The 15,000-nt window shown below is 46.6% G+C and overlaps 67 non-coding genes across 67 annotated transcripts in view; all 67 read left to right on the top strand.

Annotated features, from left to right (window-relative positions):
• LOC125795997 (5S ribosomal RNA) overlaps positions 1-18 on the top strand; it is a 119-nt gene extending 101 nt beyond the window's left edge. The window contains exon 1 of the ribosomal RNA XR_007434989.1: positions 1-18. This exon is cut by the window's left edge and continues 101 nt beyond it. This is a non-coding gene — a ribosomal RNA (5S ribosomal RNA).
• A 110-nt stretch (positions 19-128) lies between these two features.
• On the top strand, positions 129-247 carry LOC125795901 (5S ribosomal RNA). Its single transcript, XR_007434893.1, has one exon. It is a non-coding gene; the product is annotated as a 5S ribosomal RNA (ribosomal RNA).
• A 110-nt stretch (positions 248-357) lies between these two features.
• Positions 358-476, top strand: LOC125795817 (5S ribosomal RNA). Its single transcript, XR_007434809.1, has one exon. It is a non-coding gene; the product is annotated as a 5S ribosomal RNA (ribosomal RNA).
• Positions 477-586: 110 nt separating this feature from the next.
• LOC125796794 (5S ribosomal RNA) lies at positions 587-705 on the top strand. The gene has a single exon (XR_007435701.1). It is a non-coding gene; the product is annotated as a 5S ribosomal RNA (ribosomal RNA).
• A 110-nt stretch (positions 706-815) lies between these two features.
• On the top strand, positions 816-934 carry LOC125796792 (5S ribosomal RNA). The gene has a single exon (XR_007435699.1). It is a non-coding gene; the product is annotated as a 5S ribosomal RNA (ribosomal RNA).
• Positions 935-1,044: 110 nt separating this feature from the next.
• LOC125796790 (5S ribosomal RNA) lies at positions 1,045-1,163 on the top strand. The gene has a single exon (XR_007435698.1). It is a non-coding gene; the product is annotated as a 5S ribosomal RNA (ribosomal RNA).
• A 110-nt stretch (positions 1,164-1,273) lies between these two features.
• On the top strand, positions 1,274-1,392 carry LOC125796789 (5S ribosomal RNA). The gene has a single exon (XR_007435697.1). It is a non-coding gene; the product is annotated as a 5S ribosomal RNA (ribosomal RNA).
• Positions 1,393-1,502: 110 nt separating this feature from the next.
• On the top strand, positions 1,503-1,621 carry LOC125796788 (5S ribosomal RNA). The gene has a single exon (XR_007435696.1). It is a non-coding gene; the product is annotated as a 5S ribosomal RNA (ribosomal RNA).
• A 110-nt stretch (positions 1,622-1,731) lies between these two features.
• Positions 1,732-1,850, top strand: LOC125796787 (5S ribosomal RNA). The gene has a single exon (XR_007435695.1). It is a non-coding gene; the product is annotated as a 5S ribosomal RNA (ribosomal RNA).
• Positions 1,851-1,960: 110 nt separating this feature from the next.
• On the top strand, positions 1,961-2,079 carry LOC125796316 (5S ribosomal RNA). Its single transcript, XR_007435308.1, has one exon. It is a non-coding gene; the product is annotated as a 5S ribosomal RNA (ribosomal RNA).
• A 110-nt stretch (positions 2,080-2,189) lies between these two features.
• Positions 2,190-2,308, top strand: LOC125796222 (5S ribosomal RNA). Its single transcript, XR_007435214.1, has one exon. It is a non-coding gene; the product is annotated as a 5S ribosomal RNA (ribosomal RNA).
• A 110-nt stretch (positions 2,309-2,418) lies between these two features.
• Positions 2,419-2,537, top strand: LOC125796786 (5S ribosomal RNA). The gene has a single exon (XR_007435694.1). It is a non-coding gene; the product is annotated as a 5S ribosomal RNA (ribosomal RNA).
• Positions 2,538-2,647: 110 nt separating this feature from the next.
• LOC125796209 (5S ribosomal RNA) lies at positions 2,648-2,766 on the top strand. Its single transcript, XR_007435201.1, has one exon. It is a non-coding gene; the product is annotated as a 5S ribosomal RNA (ribosomal RNA).
• Positions 2,767-2,876: 110 nt separating this feature from the next.
• LOC125796785 (5S ribosomal RNA) lies at positions 2,877-2,995 on the top strand. Its single transcript, XR_007435693.1, has one exon. It is a non-coding gene; the product is annotated as a 5S ribosomal RNA (ribosomal RNA).
• Positions 2,996-3,105: 110 nt separating this feature from the next.
• On the top strand, positions 3,106-3,224 carry LOC125796784 (5S ribosomal RNA). The gene has a single exon (XR_007435692.1). It is a non-coding gene; the product is annotated as a 5S ribosomal RNA (ribosomal RNA).
• Positions 3,225-3,334: 110 nt separating this feature from the next.
• LOC125796255 (5S ribosomal RNA) lies at positions 3,335-3,453 on the top strand. Its single transcript, XR_007435247.1, has one exon. It is a non-coding gene; the product is annotated as a 5S ribosomal RNA (ribosomal RNA).
• Positions 3,454-3,563: 110 nt separating this feature from the next.
• LOC125795989 (5S ribosomal RNA) lies at positions 3,564-3,682 on the top strand. Its single transcript, XR_007434981.1, has one exon. It is a non-coding gene; the product is annotated as a 5S ribosomal RNA (ribosomal RNA).
• Positions 3,683-3,792: 110 nt separating this feature from the next.
• LOC125796783 (5S ribosomal RNA) lies at positions 3,793-3,911 on the top strand. The gene has a single exon (XR_007435691.1). It is a non-coding gene; the product is annotated as a 5S ribosomal RNA (ribosomal RNA).
• A 110-nt stretch (positions 3,912-4,021) lies between these two features.
• Positions 4,022-4,140, top strand: LOC125795988 (5S ribosomal RNA). The gene has a single exon (XR_007434980.1). It is a non-coding gene; the product is annotated as a 5S ribosomal RNA (ribosomal RNA).
• Positions 4,141-4,250: 110 nt separating this feature from the next.
• On the top strand, positions 4,251-4,369 carry LOC125796129 (5S ribosomal RNA). The gene has a single exon (XR_007435121.1). It is a non-coding gene; the product is annotated as a 5S ribosomal RNA (ribosomal RNA).
• A 110-nt stretch (positions 4,370-4,479) lies between these two features.
• On the top strand, positions 4,480-4,598 carry LOC125796782 (5S ribosomal RNA). Its single transcript, XR_007435690.1, has one exon. It is a non-coding gene; the product is annotated as a 5S ribosomal RNA (ribosomal RNA).
• A 110-nt stretch (positions 4,599-4,708) lies between these two features.
• On the top strand, positions 4,709-4,827 carry LOC125796780 (5S ribosomal RNA). The gene has a single exon (XR_007435688.1). It is a non-coding gene; the product is annotated as a 5S ribosomal RNA (ribosomal RNA).
• A 110-nt stretch (positions 4,828-4,937) lies between these two features.
• Positions 4,938-5,056, top strand: LOC125795929 (5S ribosomal RNA). The gene has a single exon (XR_007434921.1). It is a non-coding gene; the product is annotated as a 5S ribosomal RNA (ribosomal RNA).
• A 110-nt stretch (positions 5,057-5,166) lies between these two features.
• Positions 5,167-5,285, top strand: LOC125796120 (5S ribosomal RNA). Its single transcript, XR_007435112.1, has one exon. It is a non-coding gene; the product is annotated as a 5S ribosomal RNA (ribosomal RNA).
• A 110-nt stretch (positions 5,286-5,395) lies between these two features.
• On the top strand, positions 5,396-5,514 carry LOC125796779 (5S ribosomal RNA). Its single transcript, XR_007435687.1, has one exon. It is a non-coding gene; the product is annotated as a 5S ribosomal RNA (ribosomal RNA).
• A 110-nt stretch (positions 5,515-5,624) lies between these two features.
• LOC125796778 (5S ribosomal RNA) lies at positions 5,625-5,743 on the top strand. Its single transcript, XR_007435686.1, has one exon. It is a non-coding gene; the product is annotated as a 5S ribosomal RNA (ribosomal RNA).
• A 110-nt stretch (positions 5,744-5,853) lies between these two features.
• On the top strand, positions 5,854-5,972 carry LOC125796777 (5S ribosomal RNA). The gene has a single exon (XR_007435685.1). It is a non-coding gene; the product is annotated as a 5S ribosomal RNA (ribosomal RNA).
• Positions 5,973-6,082: 110 nt separating this feature from the next.
• On the top strand, positions 6,083-6,201 carry LOC125796776 (5S ribosomal RNA). The gene has a single exon (XR_007435684.1). It is a non-coding gene; the product is annotated as a 5S ribosomal RNA (ribosomal RNA).
• Positions 6,202-6,311: 110 nt separating this feature from the next.
• On the top strand, positions 6,312-6,430 carry LOC125795900 (5S ribosomal RNA). The gene has a single exon (XR_007434892.1). It is a non-coding gene; the product is annotated as a 5S ribosomal RNA (ribosomal RNA).
• Positions 6,431-6,540: 110 nt separating this feature from the next.
• Positions 6,541-6,659, top strand: LOC125795816 (5S ribosomal RNA). The gene has a single exon (XR_007434808.1). It is a non-coding gene; the product is annotated as a 5S ribosomal RNA (ribosomal RNA).
• A 110-nt stretch (positions 6,660-6,769) lies between these two features.
• Positions 6,770-6,888, top strand: LOC125796774 (5S ribosomal RNA). The gene has a single exon (XR_007435682.1). It is a non-coding gene; the product is annotated as a 5S ribosomal RNA (ribosomal RNA).
• Positions 6,889-6,998: 110 nt separating this feature from the next.
• Positions 6,999-7,117, top strand: LOC125796013 (5S ribosomal RNA). The gene has a single exon (XR_007435005.1). It is a non-coding gene; the product is annotated as a 5S ribosomal RNA (ribosomal RNA).
• Positions 7,118-7,227: 110 nt separating this feature from the next.
• Positions 7,228-7,346, top strand: LOC125795753 (5S ribosomal RNA). Its single transcript, XR_007434745.1, has one exon. It is a non-coding gene; the product is annotated as a 5S ribosomal RNA (ribosomal RNA).
• Positions 7,347-7,456: 110 nt separating this feature from the next.
• LOC125796773 (5S ribosomal RNA) lies at positions 7,457-7,575 on the top strand. The gene has a single exon (XR_007435681.1). It is a non-coding gene; the product is annotated as a 5S ribosomal RNA (ribosomal RNA).
• A 99-nt stretch (positions 7,576-7,674) lies between these two features.
• On the top strand, positions 7,675-7,793 carry LOC125796772 (5S ribosomal RNA). Its single transcript, XR_007435680.1, has one exon. It is a non-coding gene; the product is annotated as a 5S ribosomal RNA (ribosomal RNA).
• Positions 7,794-7,903: 110 nt separating this feature from the next.
• LOC125796299 (5S ribosomal RNA) lies at positions 7,904-8,022 on the top strand. Its single transcript, XR_007435291.1, has one exon. It is a non-coding gene; the product is annotated as a 5S ribosomal RNA (ribosomal RNA).
• Positions 8,023-8,132: 110 nt separating this feature from the next.
• On the top strand, positions 8,133-8,251 carry LOC125796771 (5S ribosomal RNA). Its single transcript, XR_007435679.1, has one exon. It is a non-coding gene; the product is annotated as a 5S ribosomal RNA (ribosomal RNA).
• A 110-nt stretch (positions 8,252-8,361) lies between these two features.
• LOC125796027 (5S ribosomal RNA) lies at positions 8,362-8,480 on the top strand. Its single transcript, XR_007435019.1, has one exon. It is a non-coding gene; the product is annotated as a 5S ribosomal RNA (ribosomal RNA).
• A 110-nt stretch (positions 8,481-8,590) lies between these two features.
• Positions 8,591-8,709, top strand: LOC125796770 (5S ribosomal RNA). The gene has a single exon (XR_007435678.1). It is a non-coding gene; the product is annotated as a 5S ribosomal RNA (ribosomal RNA).
• A 110-nt stretch (positions 8,710-8,819) lies between these two features.
• Positions 8,820-8,938, top strand: LOC125796768 (5S ribosomal RNA). The gene has a single exon (XR_007435676.1). It is a non-coding gene; the product is annotated as a 5S ribosomal RNA (ribosomal RNA).
• Positions 8,939-9,048: 110 nt separating this feature from the next.
• LOC125796767 (5S ribosomal RNA) lies at positions 9,049-9,167 on the top strand. Its single transcript, XR_007435675.1, has one exon. It is a non-coding gene; the product is annotated as a 5S ribosomal RNA (ribosomal RNA).
• Positions 9,168-9,277: 110 nt separating this feature from the next.
• On the top strand, positions 9,278-9,396 carry LOC125795788 (5S ribosomal RNA). Its single transcript, XR_007434780.1, has one exon. It is a non-coding gene; the product is annotated as a 5S ribosomal RNA (ribosomal RNA).
• Positions 9,397-9,506: 110 nt separating this feature from the next.
• On the top strand, positions 9,507-9,625 carry LOC125796766 (5S ribosomal RNA). Its single transcript, XR_007435674.1, has one exon. It is a non-coding gene; the product is annotated as a 5S ribosomal RNA (ribosomal RNA).
• Positions 9,626-9,724: 99 nt separating this feature from the next.
• On the top strand, positions 9,725-9,843 carry LOC125796765 (5S ribosomal RNA). The gene has a single exon (XR_007435673.1). It is a non-coding gene; the product is annotated as a 5S ribosomal RNA (ribosomal RNA).
• A 110-nt stretch (positions 9,844-9,953) lies between these two features.
• On the top strand, positions 9,954-10,072 carry LOC125796764 (5S ribosomal RNA). The gene has a single exon (XR_007435672.1). It is a non-coding gene; the product is annotated as a 5S ribosomal RNA (ribosomal RNA).
• Positions 10,073-10,182: 110 nt separating this feature from the next.
• Positions 10,183-10,301, top strand: LOC125796041 (5S ribosomal RNA). The gene has a single exon (XR_007435033.1). It is a non-coding gene; the product is annotated as a 5S ribosomal RNA (ribosomal RNA).
• A 110-nt stretch (positions 10,302-10,411) lies between these two features.
• LOC125796763 (5S ribosomal RNA) lies at positions 10,412-10,530 on the top strand. The gene has a single exon (XR_007435671.1). It is a non-coding gene; the product is annotated as a 5S ribosomal RNA (ribosomal RNA).
• Positions 10,531-10,640: 110 nt separating this feature from the next.
• Positions 10,641-10,759, top strand: LOC125796762 (5S ribosomal RNA). Its single transcript, XR_007435670.1, has one exon. It is a non-coding gene; the product is annotated as a 5S ribosomal RNA (ribosomal RNA).
• A 110-nt stretch (positions 10,760-10,869) lies between these two features.
• On the top strand, positions 10,870-10,988 carry LOC125796143 (5S ribosomal RNA). Its single transcript, XR_007435135.1, has one exon. It is a non-coding gene; the product is annotated as a 5S ribosomal RNA (ribosomal RNA).
• Positions 10,989-11,098: 110 nt separating this feature from the next.
• LOC125796297 (5S ribosomal RNA) lies at positions 11,099-11,217 on the top strand. The gene has a single exon (XR_007435289.1). It is a non-coding gene; the product is annotated as a 5S ribosomal RNA (ribosomal RNA).
• A 110-nt stretch (positions 11,218-11,327) lies between these two features.
• Positions 11,328-11,446, top strand: LOC125795787 (5S ribosomal RNA). The gene has a single exon (XR_007434779.1). It is a non-coding gene; the product is annotated as a 5S ribosomal RNA (ribosomal RNA).
• Positions 11,447-11,556: 110 nt separating this feature from the next.
• Positions 11,557-11,675, top strand: LOC125796761 (5S ribosomal RNA). The gene has a single exon (XR_007435669.1). It is a non-coding gene; the product is annotated as a 5S ribosomal RNA (ribosomal RNA).
• A 110-nt stretch (positions 11,676-11,785) lies between these two features.
• LOC125796033 (5S ribosomal RNA) lies at positions 11,786-11,904 on the top strand. Its single transcript, XR_007435025.1, has one exon. It is a non-coding gene; the product is annotated as a 5S ribosomal RNA (ribosomal RNA).
• A 110-nt stretch (positions 11,905-12,014) lies between these two features.
• LOC125796760 (5S ribosomal RNA) lies at positions 12,015-12,133 on the top strand. Its single transcript, XR_007435668.1, has one exon. It is a non-coding gene; the product is annotated as a 5S ribosomal RNA (ribosomal RNA).
• A 99-nt stretch (positions 12,134-12,232) lies between these two features.
• On the top strand, positions 12,233-12,351 carry LOC125796759 (5S ribosomal RNA). The gene has a single exon (XR_007435667.1). It is a non-coding gene; the product is annotated as a 5S ribosomal RNA (ribosomal RNA).
• Positions 12,352-12,461: 110 nt separating this feature from the next.
• On the top strand, positions 12,462-12,580 carry LOC125796757 (5S ribosomal RNA). The gene has a single exon (XR_007435665.1). It is a non-coding gene; the product is annotated as a 5S ribosomal RNA (ribosomal RNA).
• Positions 12,581-12,690: 110 nt separating this feature from the next.
• Positions 12,691-12,809, top strand: LOC125796040 (5S ribosomal RNA). The gene has a single exon (XR_007435032.1). It is a non-coding gene; the product is annotated as a 5S ribosomal RNA (ribosomal RNA).
• Positions 12,810-12,918: 109 nt separating this feature from the next.
• On the top strand, positions 12,919-13,037 carry LOC125795986 (5S ribosomal RNA). Its single transcript, XR_007434978.1, has one exon. It is a non-coding gene; the product is annotated as a 5S ribosomal RNA (ribosomal RNA).
• Positions 13,038-13,147: 110 nt separating this feature from the next.
• LOC125795814 (5S ribosomal RNA) lies at positions 13,148-13,266 on the top strand. The gene has a single exon (XR_007434806.1). It is a non-coding gene; the product is annotated as a 5S ribosomal RNA (ribosomal RNA).
• Positions 13,267-13,376: 110 nt separating this feature from the next.
• On the top strand, positions 13,377-13,495 carry LOC125796756 (5S ribosomal RNA). Its single transcript, XR_007435664.1, has one exon. It is a non-coding gene; the product is annotated as a 5S ribosomal RNA (ribosomal RNA).
• A 110-nt stretch (positions 13,496-13,605) lies between these two features.
• Positions 13,606-13,724, top strand: LOC125796755 (5S ribosomal RNA). The gene has a single exon (XR_007435663.1). It is a non-coding gene; the product is annotated as a 5S ribosomal RNA (ribosomal RNA).
• Positions 13,725-13,834: 110 nt separating this feature from the next.
• Positions 13,835-13,953, top strand: LOC125796754 (5S ribosomal RNA). The gene has a single exon (XR_007435662.1). It is a non-coding gene; the product is annotated as a 5S ribosomal RNA (ribosomal RNA).
• A 110-nt stretch (positions 13,954-14,063) lies between these two features.
• LOC125796753 (5S ribosomal RNA) lies at positions 14,064-14,182 on the top strand. Its single transcript, XR_007435661.1, has one exon. It is a non-coding gene; the product is annotated as a 5S ribosomal RNA (ribosomal RNA).
• A 110-nt stretch (positions 14,183-14,292) lies between these two features.
• Positions 14,293-14,411, top strand: LOC125796069 (5S ribosomal RNA). The gene has a single exon (XR_007435061.1). It is a non-coding gene; the product is annotated as a 5S ribosomal RNA (ribosomal RNA).
• Positions 14,412-14,521: 110 nt separating this feature from the next.
• Positions 14,522-14,640, top strand: LOC125796752 (5S ribosomal RNA). The gene has a single exon (XR_007435660.1). It is a non-coding gene; the product is annotated as a 5S ribosomal RNA (ribosomal RNA).
• Positions 14,641-14,750: 110 nt separating this feature from the next.
• Positions 14,751-14,869, top strand: LOC125796751 (5S ribosomal RNA). Its single transcript, XR_007435659.1, has one exon. It is a non-coding gene; the product is annotated as a 5S ribosomal RNA (ribosomal RNA).
• A 109-nt stretch (positions 14,870-14,978) lies between these two features.
• The window catches only part of LOC125796750 (5S ribosomal RNA), a 119-nt gene continuing 97 nt past the window's right edge, over positions 14,979-15,000 (top strand). The window contains exon 1 of the ribosomal RNA XR_007435658.1: positions 14,979-15,000. This exon is cut by the window's right edge and continues 97 nt beyond it. This is a non-coding gene — a ribosomal RNA (5S ribosomal RNA).

The following is a 15,000-nucleotide window of genomic DNA, read 5'->3' as shown; positions in this document are numbered from 1 at the left end:
TACCAGGTGCTGTAAGCTTTTCCCCTCTTGCTTCCATTACCATGGTCTTGTTATACATTACTAGTTTGTTATCTGAAACCCAACATAGATGAAGTTGCATAAGTAGTCTTGATGAGAGCTCTGCAATGGCTTACGGTCACACTACCCTGAGAACGCCCGATCTCGTCTGATCTCGGAAGCTAAGTAGGGTTTGGCCTGGTTAGTACTTGGATGGGAGACCACCTGGGAATACCAGGTGCTGTAAGCTTTTCCCCTCTTGCTTCCATTACCATGGTCTTGTTATACATTACTAGTTTGTTATCTGAAACCCAACATAGATGAAGTTGCATAAGTAGTCTTGATGAGAGCTCTGCAATGGCTTACGGTCACACTACCCTGAGAACGCCCGATCTCGTCTGATCTCGGAAGCTAAGCAGGGTGTGGCCTGGTTAGTACTTGGATGGGAGACCACCTGGGAATACCAGGTGCTGTAAGCTTTTCCCCTCTTGCTTCCATTACCATGGTCTTGTTATACATTACTAGTTTGTTATCTGAAACCCAACATAGATGAAGTTGCATAAGTAGTCTTGATGAGAGCTCTGCAATGGCTTACGGTCACACTACCCTGAGAACGCCCGATCTCGTCTGATCTCGGAAGCTAAGCAGGGTTTGGCCTGGTTAGTACTTGGATGGGAGACCACCTGGGAATACCAGGTGCTGTAAGCTTTTCCCCTCTTGCTTCCATTACCATGGTCTTGTTATACATTACTAGTTTGTTATCTGAAACCCAACATAGATGAAGTTGCATAAGTAGTCTTGATGAGAGCTCTGCAATGGCTTACGGTCACACTACCCTGAGAACGCCCGATCTCGTCTGATCTCGGAAGCTAAGCAGGGTTTGGCCTGGTTAGTACTTGGATGGGAGACCACCTGGGAATACCAGGTGCTGTAAGCTTTTCCCCTCTTGCTTCCATTACCATGGTCTTGTTATACATTACTAGTTTGTTATCTGAAACCCAACATAGATGAAGTTGCATGAGTAGTCTTGATGAGAGCTCTGCAATGGCTTACGGTCACACTACCCTGAGAACGCCCGATCTCGTCTGATCTCGGAAGCTAAGCAGGGTTTGGCCTGGTTAGTACTTGGATGGGAGACCACCTGGGAATACCAGGTGCTGTAAGCTTTTCCCCTCTTGCATCCATTACCATGGTCTTGTTATACATTACTAGTTTGTTATCTGAAACCCAACATAGATGAAGTTGCATAAGTAGTCTTGATGAGAGCTCTGCAATGGCTTACGGTCACACTACCCTGAGAACGCCCGATCTCGTCTGATCTCGGAAGCTAAGCAGGGTTTGGCCTGGTTAGTACTTGGATGGGAGACCACCTGGGAATACCAGGTGCTGTAAGCTTTTCCCCTCTTGCATCCATTACCATGGTCTTGTTATACATTACTAGTTTGTTATCTGAAACCCAACATAGATGAAGTTGCATAAGTAGTCTTGATGAGAGCTCTGCAATGGCTTACGGTCACACTACCCTGAGAACGCCCGATCTCGTCTGATCTCGGAAGCTAAGCAGGGTTTGGCCTGGTTAGTACTTGGATGGGAGACCACCTGGGAATACCAGGTGCTGTAAGCTTTTCCCCTCTTGCTTCCATTACCATGGTCTTGTTATACATTACTAGTTTGTTATCTGAAACCCAACATAGATGAAGTTGCATAAGTAGTCTTGATGAGAGCTCTGCAATGGCTTACGGTCACACTACCCTGAGAACGCCCGATCTCGTCTGATCTCGGAAGCTAAGCAGGGTTTGGCCTGGTTAGTACTTGGATGGGAGACCACCTGGGAATACCAGGTGCTGTAAGCTTTTCCCCTCTTGCTTCCATTACCATGGTCTTGTTATACATTACTAGTTTGTTATCTGAAACCCAACATAGATGAAGTTGCATAAGTAGTCTTGATGAGAGCTCTGCAATGGCTTACGGTCACACTACCCTGAGAATGCCCGATCTCGTCTGATCTCGGAAGCTAAGCAGGGTGTGGCCTGGTTAGCACTTGGATGGGAGACCACCTGGGAATACCAGGTGCTGTAAGCTTTTCCCCTCTTGCTTCCATTACCATGGTCTTGTTATACATTACTAGTTTGTTATCTGAAACCCAACATAGATGAAGTTGCATAAGTAGTCTTGATGAGAGCTCTGCAATGGCTTACGGTCACACTACCCTGGGAACGCCCGATCTCGTCTGATCTAGGAAGCTAAGCAGGGTTTGGCCTGGTTAGTACTTGGATGGGAGACCACCTGGGAATACCAGGTGCTGTAAGCTTTTCCCCTCTTGCTTCCATTACCATGGTCTTGTTATACATTACTAGTTTGTTATCTGAAACCCAACATAGATGAAGTTGCATAAGTAGTCTTGATGAGAGCTCTGCAATGGCTTACGGTCACACTACCCTGAGAACGCCCGATCTCGTCTGATCTCGGAAGCTAAGCAGGGTTTGGCCTGGTTAGTACTTGGATGGGAGACCACCTGGGAATACCAGGTGCTGTAAGCTTTTCCCCTCTTGCTTCCATTACCATGGTCTTGTTATACATTACTAGTTTGTTGTCTGAAACCCAACATAGATGAAGTTGCATGAGTAGTCTTGATGAGAGCTCTGCAATGGCTTACGGTCACACTACCCTGAGAACGCCCGATCTCGTCTGATCTCGGAAGCTAAGCAGGGTTTGGCCTGGTTAGTACTAGGATGGGAGACCACCTGGGAATACCAGCTGCTGTAAGCTTTTCCCCTCTTGCTTCCATTACCATGGTCTTGTTATACATTACTAGTTTGTTATCTGAAACCCAACATAGATGAAGTTGCATAAGTAGTCTTGATGAGAGCTCTGCAATGGCTTACGGTCACACTACCCTGAGAACGCCCGATCTCGTCTGATCTCGGAAGCTAAGCAGGGTTTGGCCTGGTTAGTACTTGGATGGGAGACCACCTGGGAATACCAGGTGCTGTAAGCTTTTCCCCTCTTGCATCCATTACCATGGTCTTGTTATACATTACTAGTTTGTTATCTGAAACCCAACATAGATGAAGTTGCATAAGTAGTCTTGATGAGAGCTCTGCAATGGCTTACGGTCACACTACCCTGAGAACGCCCGATCTCGTCTGATCTCGGAAGCTAAGCAGGGTTTGGCCTGGTTAGTACTTGGATGGGAGACCACCTGGGAATACCAGGTGCTGTAAGCTTTTCCCCTCTTGCTTCCATTACCATGGTCTTGTTATACATTACTAGTTTGTTATCTGAAACCCAACATAGATGAAGTTGCATAAGTAGTCTTGATGAGAGCTCTGCAATGGCTTACGGTCACACTACCCTGAGAACGCCCGATCTCGTCTTATCTCGGAAGCTAAGCAGGGTTTGGCCTGGTTAGTACTTGGATGGGAGACCACCTGGGAATACCAGGTGCTGTAAGCTTTTCCCCTCTTGCTTCCATTACCATGGTCTTGTTATACATTACTAGTTTGTTATCTGAAACCCAACATAGATGAAGTTGCATAAGTAGTCTTGATGATTGCTCTGCAATGGCTTACGGTCACACTACCCTGAGAACGCCCGATCTCGTCTGATCTCGGAAGCTAAGCAGGGTTTGGCCTGGTTAGTACTTGGATGGGAGACCACCTGGGAATACCAGGTGCTGTAAGATTTTCCCCTCTTGCTTCCATTACCATGGTCTTGTTATACATTACTAGTTTGTTATCTGAAACCCAACATAGATGAAGTTGCATAAGTAGTCTTGATGAGAGCTCTGCAACGGCTTACGGTCACACTACCCTGAGAACGCCCGATCTCGTCTGATCTCGGAAGCTAAGCAGGGTTTGGCCTGGTTAGTACTTGGATGGGAGACCACCTGGGAATACCAGGTGCTGTAAGCTTTTCCCCTCTTGCTTCCATTACCATGGTCTTGTTATACATTACTAGTTTGTTATCTGAAACCCAACATAGATGAAGTTGCATAAGTAGTCTTGATGAGAGCTCTGCAATGGCTTACGGTCACACTACCCTGAGAACGCCCGATCTCGTCTGATCTCGGAAGCTAAGCAGGGTTTGGCCTGGTTAGTACTTGGATGGGAGACCACCTGGGAATACCAGGTGCTGTAAGATTTTCCCCTCTTGCTTCCATTACCATGGTCTTGTTATACATTACTAGTTTGTTATCTGAAACCCAACATAGATGAAGTTGCATAAGTAGTCTTGATGAGAGCTCTGCAATGGCTTACGGTCACACTACCCTGAGAACGCCCGATCTAGTCTGATCTCGGAAGCTAAGCAGGGTTTGGCCTGGTTAGTACTTGGATGGGAGACCACCTGGGAATACCAGGTGCTGTAAGCTTTTCCCCTCTTGCTTCCATTACCATGGTCTTGTTATACATTACTAGTTTGTTATCTGAAACCCAACATAGATGAAGTTGCATAAGTAGTCTTGATGAGAGCTCTGCAATGGCTTACGGTCACACTACCCTGAGAACGCCCGATCTCGTCTGATCTCGGAAGCTAAGCAGGGTTTGGCCTGGTTAGTACTTGGATGGGAGACCACCTGGGAATACCAGGTGCTGTAAGCTTTTCCCCTCTTGCTTCCATTACCATGGTCTTGTTATACATTACTAGTTTGTTATCTGAAACCCAACATAGATGAAGTTGCATAAGTAGTCTTGATGAGAGCCCTGCAATGGCTTACGGTCACACTACCCTGAGAACGCCCGATCTCGTCTGATCTCGGAAGCTAAGCAGGGTTTGGCCTGGTTAGTACTTGGATGGGAGACCACCTGGGAATACCAGGTGCTGTAAGCTTTTCCCCTCTTGCTTCCATTACCATGGTCTTGTTATACATTACTAGTTTGTTATCTGAAACCCAACATAGATGAAGTTGCATAAGTAGTCTTGATTAGAGCTCTGCAATGGCTTACGGTCACACTACCCTGAGAACGCCCGATCTCGTCTGATCTCGGAAGCTAAGCAGGGTTTGGCCTGGTTAGTACTTGGAAGGGAGACCACCTGGGAATACCAGGTGCTGTAAGCTTTTCCCCTCTTGCTTCCATTACCATGGTCTTGTTATACATTACTAGTTTGTTATCTGAAACCCAAAATAGATGAAGTTGCATAAGTAGTCTTGATGAGAGCTTTGCAATGGCTTACGGTCACACTACCCTGAGAACGCCCGATCTCGTCTGATCTCGGAAGCTAAGCAGGTTTTGGCCTGGTTAGTACTTGGATGGGAGACCACCTGGGAATACCAGGTGCTGTAAGCTTTTCCCCTCTTGCTTCCATTACCATGGTCTTGTTATACATTACTAGTTTGTTTTCTGAAACCCAACATAGATGAAGTTGCATAAGTAGTCTTGATGAGAGCCCTGCAATGGCTTACGGTCACACTACCCTGAGAACGCCCGATCTCGTCTGATCTCGGAAGCTAAGCAGGGTTTGGCCTGGTTAGTACTTGGATGGGAGACCACCTGGGAATACCAGGTGCTGTAAGCTTTTCCCCTCTTGCTTCCATTACCATGGTCTTGTTATACATTACTAGTTTGTTATCTGAAACCCAACATAGATGAAGTTGCATAAGTAGTCTTGATGAGAGCTCTGCAATGGCTTACGGTCACACTACCCTGAGAACGCCCGATCTCGTCTGATCTCGGAAGCTAAGCAGGGTTTGGCCTGGTTAGTACTTGGATGGGAGACCACCTGGGAATACCAGGTGCTGTAAGCTTTTCCCCTCTTGCTTCCATTACCATGGTCTTGTTATACATTACTAGTTTGTTATCTGAAACCCAACATAGATGAAGTTGCATAAGTAGTCTTGATGAGAGCTCTGCAATGGCTTACGGTCACACTACCCTGAGAACGCCCGATCTCGTCTGATCTCGGAAGCTAAGCAGGGTTTGGCCTGGTTAGTACTTGGATGGGAGACCACCTGGGAATACCAGGTGCTGTAAGCTTTTCCCCTCTTGCTTCCATTACCATGGTCTTGTTATACATCACTAGTTTGTTATCTGAAACCCAACATAGATGAAGTTGCATAAGTAGTCTTGATGAGAGCTCTGCAATGGCTTACGGTCACACTACCCTGAGAACGCCCGATCTCGTCTGATCTCGGAAGCTAAGCAGGGTTTGGCCTGGTTAGTACTTGGATGGGAGACCACCTGGGAATACCAGGTGCTGTAAGCTTTTCCCCTCTTGCTTCCATTACCATGGTCTTGTTATACATTACTAGTTTGTTATCTGAAACCCAACATAGATGAAGTTGCATAAGTAGTCTTGATGAGAGCTCTGCAATGGCTTACGGTCACACTACCCTGAGAACGCCCGATCTCGTCTGATCTCGGAAGCTAAGTAGGGTTTGGCCTGGTTAGTACTTGGATGGGAGACCACCTGGGAATACCAGGTGCTGTAAGCTTTTCCCCTCTTGCTTCCATTACCATGGTCTTGTTATACATTACTAGTTTGTTATCTGAAACCCAACATAGATGAAGTTGCATAAGTAGTCTTGATGAGAGCTCTGCAATGGCTTACGGTCACACTACCCTGAGAACGCCCGATCTCGTCTGATCTCGGAAGCTAAGCAGGGTGTGGCCTGGTTAGTACTTGGATGGGAGACCACCTGGGAATACCAGGTGCTGTAAGCTTTTCCCCTCTTGCTTCCATTACCATGGTCTTGTTATACATTACTAGTTTGTTATCTGAAACCCAACATAGATGAAGTTGCATAAGTAGTCTTGATGAGAGCTCTGCAATGGCTTACGGTCACACTACCCTGAGAACGCCCGATCTCGTCTGATCTCGGAAGCTAAGCAGGGTTTGGCCTGGTTAGTACTTGGATGGGAGACCACCTGGGAATACCAGGTGCTGTAAGCTTTTCCCCTCTTGCTTCCATTACCATGGTCTTGTTATACATTACTAGTTTGTTATCTGAAACCCAACATAGATGAAGTTGCATAAGTAGTCTTGATGAGAGCTCTGCAATGGCTTACGGTCACACTACCCTGAGAACGCCCGATCTCGTCTGATCTCGGAAGCTAAGCAGGGTTTGGCCTGCTTAGTACTTGGATGGGAGACCACCTGGGAATACCAGGTGCTGTAAGCTTTTCCCCTCTTGCTTCCATTACCATGGTCTTGTTATACATTACTAGTTTGTTGTCTGAAACCCAACATAGATGAAGTTGCATGAGTAGTCTTGATGAGAGCTCTGCAATGGCTTACGGTCACACTACCCTGAGAACGCCCGATCTCGTCTGATCTCGGAAGCTAAGCAGGGTTTGGCCTGGTTAGTACTAGGATGGGAGACCACCTGGGAATATCAGGTGCTGTAAGCTTTTCCCCTCTTGCTTCCATTACCATGGTCTTGTTATACATTACTAGTTTGTTATCTGAAACCCAACATAGATGAAGTTGCATAAGTAGTCTTGATGAGAGCTCTGCAATGGCTTACGGTCACACTACCCTGAGAACGCCCGATCTCGTCTGATCTCGGAAGCTAAGCAGGGTTTGGCCTGGTTAGTACTTGGATGGGAGACCACCTGGGAATACCAGGTGCTGTAAGCTTGTTCCATTACCATGGTCTTGTTATACATTACTAGTTTGTTATCTGAAACCCAACATAGATGAAGTTGCATAAGTAGTCTTGATGAGAGCTCTGCAATGGCTTACGGTCACACTACCCTGAGAACGCCCGATCTCGTCTGATCTCGGAAGCTAAGCAGGGTTTGGCCTGGTTAGTACTTGGATGGGAGACCACCTGGGAATACCAGGTGCTGTAAGCTTTTCCCCTCTTGCTTCCATTACCATGGTCTTGTTATACATTACTAGTTTGTTATCTGAAACCCAACATAGATGAAGTTGCATAAGTAGTCTTGATGAGAGCCTTGCAATGGCTTACGGTCACACTACCCTGAGAACGCCCGATCTCGTCTGATCTCGGAAACTGAGCAGGGTTTGGCCTGGTTAGTACTTGGATGGGAGACCACCTGGGAATACCAGGTGCTGTAAGCTTTTCCCCTCTTGCTTCCATTACCATGGTCTTGTTATACATTACTAGTTTGTTATCTGAAACCCAACATAGATGAAGTTGCATAAGTAGTCTTGATGAGAACTCTGCAATGGCTTACGGTCACACTACCCTGAGAACGCCCGATCTCGTCTGATCTCGGAAGCTAAGCAGGGTTTGGCCTGGTTAGTACTTGGATGGGAGACCACCTGGGAATACCAGGTGCTGTAAGCTTTTCCCCTCTTGCTTCCATTACCATGGTCTTGTTATACATTACTAGTTTGTTATCTGAAACCCAACATAGATGAAGTTGCATAAGTAGTCTTGATGAGAGCTCTGCAATGGCTTACGGTCACACTACCCTGAGAACGCCCGATCTTGTCTGATCTCGGAAGCTAAGCAGGGTTTGGCCTGGTTAGTACTTGGATGGGAGACCACCTGGGAATACCAGGTGCTGTAAGCTTTTCCCCGCTTGCTTCCATTACCATGGTCTTGTTATACATTACTAGTTTGTTATCTGAAACCCAACATAGATGAAGTTGCATAAGTAGTCTTGATGAGAGCTCTGCAATGGCTTACGGTCACACTACCCTGAGAACGCCCGATCTCGTCTGATCTCGGAAGCTAAGCAGGGTTTGGCCTGGTTAGTACTTGGATGGGAGACCACCTGGGAATACCAGGTGCTGTAAGCTTTTCCCCTCTTGCTTCCATTACCATGGTCTTGTTATACATTACTAGTTTGTTATCTGAAACCCAACATAGATGAAGTTGCATAAGTAGTCTTGATGAGAGCTCTGCAATGGCTTACGGTCACACTACCCTGAGAACGCCCGATCTCGTCTGATCTCGGAAGCTAAGCAGGGTTTGGCCTGGTTAGTACTTGGATGGGAGACCACCTGGGAATACCAGGTGCTGTAAGCTTTTCCCCTCTTGCTTCCATTACCATGGTCTTGTTATACATTACTAGTTTGTTATCTGAAACCCAACATAGATGAAGTTGCATAAGTAGTCTTGATGAGAGCTCTGCAATGGCTTACGGTCACACTACCCTGAGAACGCCCGATCTCGTCTGATCTCGGAAGCTAAGCAGGGTTTGGCCTGGTTAGTACTTGGATGGGAGACCACCTGGGAATACCAGGTGCTGTAAGCTTTTCCCCTCTTGCTTCCATTACCATGGTCTTGTTATACATTACTAGTTTGTTATCTGAAACCCAACATAGATGAAGTTGCATAAGTAGTCTTGATGAGAGCTCTGCAATGGCTTATGGTCACACTACCCTGAGAACGCCCGATCTCGTCTGATCTCGGAAGCTAAGCAGGGTTTGGCCTGGTTAGTACTTGGATGGGAGACCACCTGGGAATACCAGGTGCTGTAAGCTTTTCCCCTCTTGCTTCCATTACCATGGTCTTGTTATACATTACTAGTTTGTTATCTGAAACCCAACATAGATGAAGTTGCATAAGTAGTCTTGATGAGAGCTCTGCAATGGCTTACGGTCACACTACCCTGAGAACGCCCGATCTCGTCTGATCTCGGAAGCTAAGCAGGGTTTGGCCTGGTTAGTACTTGGATGGGAGACCACCTGGGAATACCAGGTGCTGTAAGCTTGTTCCATTACCATGGTCTTGTTATACATTACTAGTTTGTTATCTGAAACCCAACATAGATGAAGTTGCATAAGTAGTCTTGATGAGAGCTCTGCAATGGCTTACGGTCACACTACCCTGAGAACGCCCGATCTCGTCTGATCTCGGAAGCTAAGCAGGGTTTGGCCTGGTTAGTACTTGGATGGGAGACCACCTGGGAATACCAGGTGCTGTAAGCTTTTCCCCTCTTGCTTCCATTACCATGGTCTTGTTATACATTACTAGTTTGTTATCTGACACCCAACATAGATGAAGTTGCATAAGTAGTCTTGATGAGAGCTCTGCAATGGCTTACGGTCACACTACCCTGAGAACGCCCGATCTCGTCTGATCTCGGAAGCTAAGCAGGGTTTGGCCTGGTTAGTACTTGGATGGGAGACCACCTGGGAATACCAGGTGCTGTAAGCTTTTCCCCTCTTGCTTCCATTACCATGGTCTTGTTATACATTACTAGTTTGTTATCTGAAACCCAACATAGATGAAGTTGCATAAGTAGTCTTGATGAGAGCTCTGCAATGGCTTACGGTCACACTACCCTGAGAAAGCCCGATCTCGTCTGATCTCGGAAGCTAAGCAGGGTTTGGCCTGGTTAGTACTTGGATGGGAGACCACCTGGGAATACCAGGTGCTGTAAGCTTTTCCCCTCTTGCTTCCAATACCATGGTCTTGTTATACATTACTAGTTTGTTATCTGAAACCCAACATAGATGAAGTTGCATAAGTAGTCTTGATGAGAGCTCTGCAATGGCTTACGGTCACACTACCCTGAGAACGCCCGATCTCGTCTGATCTCGGAAGCTAAGCAGGGTTTGGCCTGGTTAGTACTTGGATGGGAGACCACCTGGGAATACCAGGTGCTGTAAGCTTTTCCCCTCTTGCTTCCATTACCATGGTCTTGTTATACATTACTAGTTTGTTATCTGAAACCCAACATAGATGAAGTTGCATAAGTAGTCTTGATGAGAGCTCTGCAATGGCTTACGGTCACACTACCCTGAGAACGCCCGATCTCGTCTGATCTCGGAAGCTAAGCAGGGTTTGGCCTGGTTAGTACTTGGATGGGAGACCACCTGGGAATACCAGGTGCTGTAAGCTTTTCCCCTCTTGCTTCCATTACCATGGTCTTGTTATACATTACTAGTTTGTTATCTGAAACCCAACATAGATGAAGTTGCATAAGTAGTCTTGATGAGAGCCTTGCAATGGCTTACGGTCACACTACCCTGAGAACGCCCGATCTCGTCTGATCTCGGAAGCTGAGCAGGGTTTGGCCTGGTTAGTACTTGGATGGGAGACCACCTGGGAATACCAGGTGCTGTAAGCTTTTCCCCTCTTGCTTCCATTACCATGGTCTTGTTATACATTACTAGTTTGTTATCTGAAACCCAACATAGATGAAGTTGCATAAGTAGTCTTGATGAGAACTCTGCAATGGCTTACGGTCACACTACCCTGAGAACGCCCAATCTCGTCTGATCTCGGAAGCTAAGCAGGGTTTGGCCTGGTTAGTACATGGATGGGAGACCACCTGGGAATACCAGGTGCTGTAAGCTTTTCCCCTCTTGCTTCCATTACCATGGTCTTGTTATACATTACTAGTTTGTTATCTGAAACCCAACATAGATGAAGTTGCATAAGTAGTCTTGATGAGAGCTCTGCAATGGCTTATGGTCACACTACCCTGAGAACGCCCGATCTCGTCTGATCTCGGAAGCTAAGCAGGGTTTGGCCTGGTTAGTACTTGGATGGGAGACCACCTGGGAATACCAGGTGCTGTAAGCTTTTCCCCTCTTGCTTCCATTACCATGGTCTTGTTATACATTACTAGTTTGTTATCTGAAACCCAACATAGATGAAGTTGCATAAGTAGTCTTGATGAGAGCTCTGCAATGGCTTACGGTCACACTACCCTGAGAACGCCCGATCTCGTCTGATCTCGGAAGCTAAGCAGGGTTTGGCCTGGTTAGTACTTGGATGGGAGACCACCTGGGAATACCAGGTGCTGTAAGCTTTTCCCCTCTTGCTTCCATTACCATGGTCTTGTTATACATTACTAGTTTGTTATCTGAAACCCAACATAGATGAAGTTGCATAAGTAGTCTTGATGAGAGCTCTGCAATGGCTTATGGTCACACTACCCTGAGAACGCCTGATCTCGTCTGATCTCGGAAGCTAAGCAGGGTTTGGCCTGGTTAGTACTTGGATGGGAGACCACCTGGGAATACCAGGTGCTGTAAGCTTTTCCCCTCTTGCTTCCATTACCATGGTCTTGTTATACATTACTAGTTTGTTATCTGAAACCCAACATAGATGAAGTTGCATAAGTAGTCTTGATGAGAGCTCTGCAATGGCTTACGGTCACACTACCCTGAGAACGCCCGATCTCGTCTGATCTCGGAAGCTAAGCAGGGTTTGGCCTGGTTAGTACTTGGATGGGAGACCACCTGGGAATACCAGGTGCTGTAAGCTTGTTCCATTACCATGGTCTTGTTATACATTACTAGTTTGTTATCTGAAACCCAACATAGATGAAGTTGCATAAGTAGTCTTGATGAGAGCTCTGCAATGGCTTACGGTCACACTACCCTGAGAACGCCCGATCTCGTCTGATCTCGGAAGCTAAGCAGGGTTTGGCCTGGTTAGTACTTGGATGGGAGACCACCTGGGAATACCAGGTGCTGTAAGCTTTTCCCCTCTTGCTTCCATTACCATGGTCTTGTTATACATTACTAGTTTGTTATCTGAAACCCAACATAGATGAAGTTGCATAAGTAGTCTTGATGAGAGCTCTGCAATGGCTTACGGTCACACTACCCTGAGAACGCCCGATCTCGTCTGATCTCGGAAGCTAAGCAGGGTTTGGCCTGGTTAGTACTTGGATGGGAGACCACCTGGGAATACCAGGTGCTGTAAGCTTTTCCCCTCTTGCTTCCATTACCATGGTCTTGTTATACATTACTAGTTTGTTATCTGAAACCCAACATAGATGAAGTTGCATAAGTAGTCTTGATGAGAGCTCTGCAATGGCTTACGGTCACACTACCCTGAGAAAGCCCGATCTCGTCTGATCTCGGAAGCTAAGCAGGGTTTGGCCTGGTTAGTACTTGGATGGGAGACCACCTGGGAATACCAGGTGCTGTAAGCTTTCCCCTCTTGCTTCCAATACCATGGTCTTGTTATACATTACTAGTTTGTTATCTGAAACCCAACATAGATGAAGTTGCATAAGTAGTCTTGATGAGAGCTCTGCAATGGCTTACGGTCACACTACCCTGAGAACGCCCGATCTCGTCTGATCTCGGAAGCTAAGCAGGGTTTGGCCTGGTTAGTACTTGGATGGGAGACCACCTGGGAATACCAGGTGCTGTAAGATTTTCCCCTCTTGCTTCCATTACCATGGTCTTGTTATACATTACTAGTTTGTTATCTGAAACCCAACATAGATGAAGTTGCATAAGTAGTCTTGATGAGAGCTCTGCAATGGCTTACGGTCACACTACCCTGAGAACGCCCGATCTCGTCTGATCTCGGAAGCTAAGCAGGGTGTGGCCTGGTTAGTACTTGGATGGGAGACCACCTGGGAATACCAGGTGCTGTAAGCTTTTCCCCTCTTGCTTCCATTACCATGGTCTTGTTATACATTACTAGTTTGTTATCTGAAACCCAACATAGATGAAGTTGCATAAGTAGTCTTGATGAGAGCTCTGCAATGGCTTACGGTCACACTACCCTGAGAACGCCCGATCTCGTCTGATCTCGGAAGCTAAGCAGGGTTTGGCCTGGTTAGTACTTGGATGGGAGACCACCTGGGAATACCAGGTGCTGTAAGCTTTTCCCCTCTTGCTTCCATTACCATGGTCTTGTTATACATTACTAGTTTGTTATCTGAAACCCAACATAGATGAAGTTGCATAAGTAGTCTTGATGAGAGCTCTGCAATGGCTTACGGTCACACTACCCTGAGAACGCCCGATCTCGTCTGATCTCGGAAGCTAAGCAGGGTTTGGCCTGGTTAGTACTTGGATGGGAGACCACCTGGGAATACCAGGTGCTGTAAGCTTTTCCCCTCTTGCTTCCATTACCATGGTCTTGTTATACATTACTAGTTTGTTATCTGAAACCCAACATAGATGAAGTTGCATAAGTAGTCTTGATGAGAGCTCTGCAATGGCTTACGGTCACACTACCCTGAGAACGCCCGATCTCGTCTGATCTCGGAAGCTAAGCAGGGTTTGGCCTGGTTAGTACTTGGATGGGAGACCACCTGGGAATACCAGGTGCTGTAAGCTTTTCCCCTCTTGCTTCCATTACCATGGTCTTGTTATACATTACTAGTTTGTTATCTGAAACCCAACATAGATGAAGTTGCATAAGTAGTCTTGATGAGAGCTCTGCAATGGCTTACGGTCACACTACCCTGAGAACGCCCGATCTCGTCTGATCTCGGAAGCTAAGCAGGGTTTGGCCTGGTTAGTACTTGGATGGGAGACCACCTGGGAATACCAGGTGCTGTAAGCTTTTCCCCTCTTGCTTCCATTACCATGGTCTTGTTATACATTACTAGTTTGTTATCTGAAACCCAACATAGATGAAGTTGCATAAGTAGTCTTGATGAGAGCTCTGCAATGGCTTACGGTCACACTACCCTGAGAACGCCCGATCTCGTCTGATCTCGGAAGCTAAGCAGGGTTTGGCCTGGTTAGTACTTGGATGGGAGACCACCTGGGAATACCAGGTGCTGTAATTTTTTCCCCTCTTGCTTCCATTACCATGGTCTTGTTATACATTACTAGTTTGTTATCTGAAACCCAACATAGATGAAGTTGCATAAGTAGTCTTGATGAGAGCTCTGCAATGGCTTACGGTCACACTACCCTGAGAACGCCCGATCTCGTCTGATCTCGGAAGCTAAGCAGGGTTTGGCCTGGTTAGTACTTGGATGGGAGACCACCTGGGAATACCAGGTGCTGTAAGCTTTTCCCCTCTTGCTTCCATTACCATGGTCTTGTTATACATTACTAGTTTGTTATCTGAAACCCAACATAGATGAAGTTGCATAAGTAGTCTTGATGAGAGCTCTGCAATGGCTTACGGTCACACTACCCTGAGAACGCCCGATCTCGTCTGATCTCGGAAGCTAAGCAGGGTTTGGCCTGGTTAGTACTTGGATGGGAGACCACCTGGGAATACCAGGTGCTGTAAGCTTTCCCCTCTTGCTTCCAATACCATGGTCTTGTTATACATTACTAGTTTGTTATCTGAAACCCAACATAGATGAAGTTGCATAAGTAGTCTTGATGAGAGCTCTGCAATGGCTTACGGTCACACTACCCTGA

The sequence above is a fragment of the Astyanax mexicanus genome, unplaced genomic scaffold (genome assembly GCF_023375975.1).
Source record: "Astyanax mexicanus isolate ESR-SI-001 unplaced genomic scaffold, AstMex3_surface scaffold_46, whole genome shotgun sequence".
In the NCBI taxonomy this organism is placed as follows: domain Eukaryota; kingdom Metazoa; phylum Chordata; class Actinopteri; order Characiformes; family Acestrorhamphidae; genus Astyanax; species Astyanax mexicanus.
This window is presented reverse-complemented; position numbering and strand designations above follow the sequence as displayed.